General features: G+C 45.0%; 2 non-coding genes across 2 annotated transcripts; both read left to right on the top strand.

Moving 5' to 3' along the window:
- Nucleotides 1-1,003: 1,003 nt before the first annotated feature.
- trnav-cac (transfer RNA valine (anticodon CAC)) lies at nt 1,004-1,076 on the top strand. The gene has a single exon. It is a non-coding gene; the product is annotated as a tRNA-Val (tRNA).
- Nucleotides 1,077-4,352: 3,276 nt separating this feature from the next.
- On the top strand, nt 4,353-4,425 carry trnav-cac (transfer RNA valine (anticodon CAC)). The gene has a single exon. It is a non-coding gene; the product is annotated as a tRNA-Val (tRNA).
- The last annotated feature ends 2,395 nt before the right edge of the window (nt 4,426-6,820 follow it).

Raw genomic sequence — 6,820 nt, 5'->3', positions numbered from 1 at the left:
GTTTGAAAGAGTCGTTTGGAAATGCCCTGTTGTTAGTTGTGAGATTACTTTATGACTCATGCCCTCGGATTGTATCACATTTAGCATTCATGCATCTCTGTGTCTGAAAATGCATGAGGTATGCCAGTTTTGTTTGTGTTCCGTGTTAAATGCTTTCTGTTTTGCGATTCGCACAATACATTTCGATTTAACGGGGTTTCTGCGGTAACTTCCAGCAGCAAAAATCCTCAGCTGAGGATCTGGGAAAATTTCACAGAGTATGGTCACTGGAGCTAAAGTCAGGAAGTCGTTCGTTTCTGCAGTGTTTCACAAGACTACCTTTCCCGTGAGCAGTCGAACAGACTAAATGATTGTGCCACAGACAGCGACGGCAAACTCCGCTAAAAAGTAATCCTTTAAAGCCAGTGGATGCAACACGACGTTATTCAGGTACACCGTGGAAAAAGATACTTCGGTGGACCTCGTCCATGCTCACCACATAGCCAAAATTAAACAAGTCCCGTTCCCCAGCATTTGGCCCCAATCCCTCTAAATGCATCCTATCCAGAAATTCACCCGATTACCTTTGCAAGTTTCTGAGTGTAATAGCCTCCTCGACTTCCTCTGGTAGATCATACCAAACACGCACTACCTTCTTTGTGGGAAATGTGCCTTGTCACTTTCAGCCCGCTCACCTTAAAGCTATGCTGTCGACTTTTCATCTCACACCAACTTGGGTAAAATTCGTAAATACCCAGTTTACCACCCTCCCATAAGGTCATGTCGCATTTGTTTCGCTGCAGGGAAAGTTGTCCCCGCCTATTCCACCTCGCCCTACGGTACAAACATCGACGACATCTTTGTCTATATTTTGTCATCAATTTACCGTGTCTTTTCTTTTCGTTTTCAAGAGTCAATTACGTTGGACAACAACGAGCTATTGGAAACAGAAAGGTGAAACGTGGAACGGATTCAACTTTCAGTGCTGGACGCCACTGAGCCCCAGCACGGGTGGCTGTGGCTTGTTTCTGTAGTGTAGTGGTCATCACGTTCGCCTCACACGCGAAAGGGCCCCAGTTCGAAACTGGGCAGAAACTGCTTTGTTCTTCAACTAGAGCCTTTTACATGGACAAAAGCTGAGCTGTCTTGCATGCTTTCCCATCTGCAAACCTGCCTTCGAATTTGCTTGAACAAATCTGCTCTCGTAGTGAAATGTAATGCAAATCCATTTAATTACAGTGCAAAGCGTTGTTAAGTTTTTCTCCAACCTGGTTCTGATCATATGCCATTCTGTTGGAGAGTGTAGTTACCGCCTTCTGATCTTGGCCGAAAAGCAGTACCGCACTTGCCTTCCTTGCGCAGGCGGCTCGGTTCAAAGACAGGAAAGAAGCAGATGCTCTGGTGTCACAGCGCACCACGAATTCCTGAACTTGTCTGTTTGTCAAATGTACCTCAGGTCGTCTCAGAAAAACCTCATTTGGAAGCTGTCAATCGTTATTCAACGTGCGAGAAATGGCACCAGATGTCCTGAATCATGTTTTGGAGCAATTCGCACGTTAGTTACTCATTCAGTCAACAACAGCAATGAAAGAAATTACACTCTGAGAGGAACCTTTGAACTTGCGCATTCATAGCGTCGCTCGTATTCAGGTCCGCCTCGAGATCTAAGTCATGTTGGAACTGAAACGGAGGAATCGACAGAGAGGCTACAGAATGACATCGCATCCATTTGGTTTTCTTTAAATCACTGACGAGCAGGAAAATGTAAACGGCGAGGGCGAGTGGTGAAGTGAGGCAGTTGCAGCTCTGGTGAAATTCCTTCTTTGTGATTCACTCAGCAACCAGAGACGTGAAGGTGACTCAGGCGTGAAAGCTCTTCACATCGAGAACAAAAAGCACTCAAGGGCAGTTAGCACCTCTTCTGGAGTGGGGGTGGGGTGAGGTAATTACCTTTTGACTTCTGTTACTATGTTCAGAAACTGGCTTTTAGATAGAGGTGAACAGAAACTGCATTTCTAAAAAGCACCATGGAATTTAGCAAAAGTTATTGAGTCACTTCTCGTCGATTTCCACACAGGTTTCCAATTCAGTTGGTATCCATGTGGCTCATGTCCAGGAGTGAACATCTCAGCAGCAAATTGCACGGTTAAGGTAAAAGGCAAGGAAAGTGACATCTTGAACTGGCTCCGAGGTCAGAGCATCCTCACAATGTGATCTGTCGTTCTCGGTTTGTAATGCTGCCTCCGGTTTTAGGGTGGAGAACATTCTTTGGGACTCTTATTCTGAAAAAAACAGACACAGTGAGTGAAAGTATGCTGCACGGTATGATGTGGAACACGGCCTGCACAGGTTTGTGCATTTTCCCTGTAGTCCGGTGTGTTTCGTGTTCCGTGTAAACGTGAAAGTCGTCCTGTTTCGAGCAATGGGTGAAATCATTTAGCAAAGCAAGAATGGAAATTCCAGTAATGTCAAGCAGCTCATGGTTATTTGACCAAATCATAAGCGAACCCATATTCTCACGCACTCACAGATACATTTGTAGCTGAAAAGAGTCTGAGAAGATAGACTTAGCTTCCAATTGATTTTTGTCTGGATTGATGGGCTATCAATATCTGCTGCGAAATTGACATTGTAGCCGGGAACATCGCAGCAGCTGTGCGAGTCCGAGAGGAATCATGGAACGCTTTTCATGTGAATTTACCTCTGTTGTTATGCAGGAGCACAATTGGAAATACAAGAAAATGAGGCGGCGCGGCGGGCTGGTTGTGTGGCCGAGCGGTCTAAGGCGCTGGATCCAGATTCCTGTCTCGAAAGGGGCGTGGGTTCGAATCCCATCACTGCCATTTCTGCTGATCAACTCCAACGCTGCAGCTTGTTAAAATGCTGTTTCGGTGCCAACTGTATATTAATGTCAAAAACAAAAGTAAAATGAGTTTGCTTCCCCGGGAATTAACTGTGGTGTGGAATACTACCAAATATTTCAAAATGTCTCTGCTGTCATGATCGTGTTCGCCTCCCGTGCGGTAAATCGCAAACAGTTCTGCCGTCCCAGGCGAGTTGAGTTTTTCCTGGAACCGAATAGAGACTGTTATTTCATCGCTGTGGTGAAACGAAGTCCTCCGGTGACTCTACTCGTTGTTATTTGGGTTTCTAGCTGATGGGAAAATCGTTCCAATGAATTTCGATGTCATACCTTATTGAATTTCTCCCATTTCCTTCATTTCCGTCCTAGAAACATCGGAAGGGAAAGGTAATCTAATCGAGACTGTGATTGGTGAAATTCACTTTTACCGGCCAATTCAGATTATGTTCTTTCTTTCTCTCTTTTCAGCATTGTCTGGAAAGTGGTGGTGCACTAAGGCTGCAGTATGTTTGAAAGAGTCGTTTGGAAATGCCCTGTTGTTAGTTGTGAGATTACTTTATGACTCATGCCCTCGGATTGTATCACATTTAGCATTCATGCATCTCTGTGTCTGAAAATGCATGAGGTATGCCAGTTTTGTTTGTGTTCCGTGTTAAATGCTTTCTGTTTTGCGATTCGCACAATACATTTCGATTTAACGGGGTTTCTGCGGTAACTTCCAGCAGCAAAAATCCTCAGCTGAGGATCTGGGAAAATTTCACAGAGTATGGTCACTGGAGCTAAAGTCAGGAAGTCGTTCGTTTCTGCAGTGTTTCACAAGACTACCTTTCCCGTGAGCAGTCGAACAGACTAAATGATTGTGCCACAGACAGCGACGGCAAACTCCGCTAAAAAGTAATCCTTTAAAGCCAGTGGATGCAACACGACGTTATTCAGGTACACCGTGGAAAAAGATACTTCGGTGGACCTCGTCCATGCTCACCACATAGCCAAAATTAAACAAGTCCCGTTCCCCAGCATTTGGCCCCAATCCCTCTAAATGCATCCTATCCAGAAATTCACCCGATTACCTTTGCAAGTTTCTGAGTGTAATAGCCTCCTCGACTTCCTCTGGTAGATCATACCAAACACGCACTACCTTCTTTGTGGGAAATGTGCCTTGTCACTTTCAGCCCGCTCACCTTAAAGCTATGCTGTCGACTTTTCATCTCACACCAACTTGGGTAAAATTCGTAAATACCCAGTTTACCACCCTCCCATAAGGTCATGTCGCATTTGTTTCGCTGCAGGGAAAGTTGTCCCCGCCTATTCCACCTCGCCCTACGGTACAAACATCGACGACATCTTTGTCTATATTTTGTCATCAATTTACCGTGTCTTTTCTTTTCGTTTTCAAGAGTCAATTACGTTGGACAACAACGAGCTATTGGAAACAGAAAGGTGAAACGTGGAACGGATTCAACTTTCAGTGCTGGACGCCACTGAGCCCCAGCACGGGTGGCTGTGGCTTGTTTCTGTAGTGTAGTGGTCATCACGTTCGCCTCACACGCGAAAGGGCCCCAGTTCGAAACTGGGCAGAAACTGCTTTGTTCTTCAACTAGAGCCTTTTACATGGACAAAAGCTGAGCTGTCTTGCATGCTTTCCCATCTGCAAACCTGCCTTCGAATTTGCTTGAACAAATCTGCTCTCGTAGTGAAATGTAATGCAAATCCATTTAATTACAGTGCAAAGCGTTGTTAAGTTTTTCTCCAACCTGGTTCTGATCATATGCCATTCTGTTGGAGAGTGTAGTTACCGCCTTCTGATCTTGGCCGAAAAGCAGTACCGCACTTGCCTTCCTTGCGCAGGCGGCTCGGTTCAAAGACAGGAAAGAAGCAGATGCTCTGGTGTCACAGCGCACCACGAATTCCTGAACTTGTCTGTTTGTCAAATGTACCTCAGGTCGTCTCAGAAAAACCTCATTTGGAAGCTGTCAATCGTTATTCAACGTGCGAGAAATGGCACCAGATGTCCTGAATCATGTTTTGGAGCAATTCGCACGTTAGTTACTCATTCAGTCAACAACAGCAATGAAAGAAATTACACTCTGAGAGGAACCTTTGAACTTGCGCATTCATAGCGTCGCTCGTATTCAGGTCCGCCTCGAGATCTAAGTCATGTTGGAACTGAAACGGAGGAATCGACAGAGAGGCTACAGAATGACATCGCATCCATTTGGTTTTCTTTAAATCACTGACGAGCAGGAAAATGTAAACGGCGAGGGCGAGTGGTGAAGTGAGGCAGTTGCAGCTCTGGTGAAATTCCTTCTTTGTGATTCACTCAGCAACCAGAGACGTGAAGGTGACTCAGGCGTGAAAGCTCTTCACATCGAGAACAAAAAGCACTCAAGGGCAGTTAGCACCTCTTCTGGAGTGGGGGTGGGGTGAGGTAATTACCTTTTGACTTCTGTTACTATGTTCAGAAACTGGCTTTTAGATAGAGGTGAACAGAAACTGCATTTCTAAAAAGCACCATGGAATTTAGCAAAAGTTATTGAGTCACTTCTCGTCGATTTCCACACAGGTTTCCAATTCAGTTGGTATCCATGTGGCTCATGTCCAGGAGTGAACATCTCAGCAGCAAATTGCACGGTTAAGGTAAAAGGCAAGGAAAGTGACATCTTGAACTGGCTCCGAGGTCAGAGCATCCTCACAATGTGATCTGTCGTTCTCGGTTTGTAATGCTGCCTCCGGTTTTAGGGTGGAGAACATTCTTTGGGACTCTTATTCTGAAAAAAACAGACACAGTGAGTGAAAGTATGCTGCACGGTATGATGTGGAACACGGCCTGCACAGGTTTGTGCATTTTCCCTGTAGTCCGGTGTGTTTCGTGTTCCGTGTAAACGTGAAAGTCGTCCTGTTTCGAGCAATGGGTGAAATCATTTAGCAAAGCAAGAATGGAAATTCCAGTAATGTCAAGCAGCTCATGGTTATTTGACCAAATCATAAGCGAACCCATATTCTCACGCACTCACAGATACATTTGTAGCTGAAAAGAGTCTGAGAAGATAGACTTAGCTTCCAATTGATTTTTGTCTGGATTGATGGGCTATCAATATCTGCTGCGAAATTGACATTGTAGCCGGGAACATCGCAGCAGCTGTGCGAGTCCGAGAGGAATCATGGAACGCTTTTCATGTGAATTTACCTCTGTTGTTATGCAGGAGCACAATTGGAAATACAAGAAAATGAGGCGGCGCGGCGGGCTGGTTGTGTGGCCGAGCGGTCTAAGGCGCTGGATCCAGATTCCTGTCTCGAAAGGGGCGTGGGTTCGAATCCCATCACTGCCATTTCTGCTGATCAACTCCAACGCTGCAGCTTGTTAAAATGCTGTTTCGGTGCCAACTGTATATTAATGTCAAAAACAAAAGTAAAATGAGTTTGCTTCCCCGGGAATTAACTGTGGTGTGGAATACTACCAAATATTTCAAAATGTCTCTGCTGTCATGATCGTGTTCGCCTCCCGTGCGGTAAATCGCAAACAGTTCTGCCGTCCCAGGCGAGTTGAGTTTTTCCTGGAACCGAATAGAGACTGTTATTTCATCGCTGTGGTGAAACGAAGTCCTCCGGTGACTCTACTCGTTGTTATTTGGGTTTCTAGCTGATGGGAAAATCGTTCCAATGAATTTCGATGTCATACCTTATTGAATTTCTCCCATTTCCTTCATTTCCGTCCTGGAAACATCGGAAGGGAAAGGTAATCTAATCGAGACTGTGATTGGTGAAATTCACTTTTACCGGCCAATTCAGATTATGTTCTTTCTTTCTCTCTCTTCAGCATTGTCTGGAAAGTGGTGGTGCACTAAGGCTGCAGTATGTTTGAAAGAGTCGTTTGGAATTGCCCTGTTGTTAGTTGTGAGATTACTTTATGACTCATGCCCTCGGACTGTCTCACATTTAGTATTCATGCATCCCTGTGTCTAAAAATGCATTTGGTTT

Source organism: Chiloscyllium plagiosum, unplaced genomic scaffold (assembly GCF_037043375.1).
Source record: "Chiloscyllium plagiosum isolate Xiang-an unplaced genomic scaffold, Cpla_swu_hap1 HiC_scaffold_20, whole genome shotgun sequence".
Lineage (NCBI taxonomy): Eukaryota > Metazoa > Chordata > Chondrichthyes > Orectolobiformes > Hemiscylliidae > Chiloscyllium > Chiloscyllium plagiosum.
This window is presented reverse-complemented; position numbering and strand designations above follow the sequence as displayed.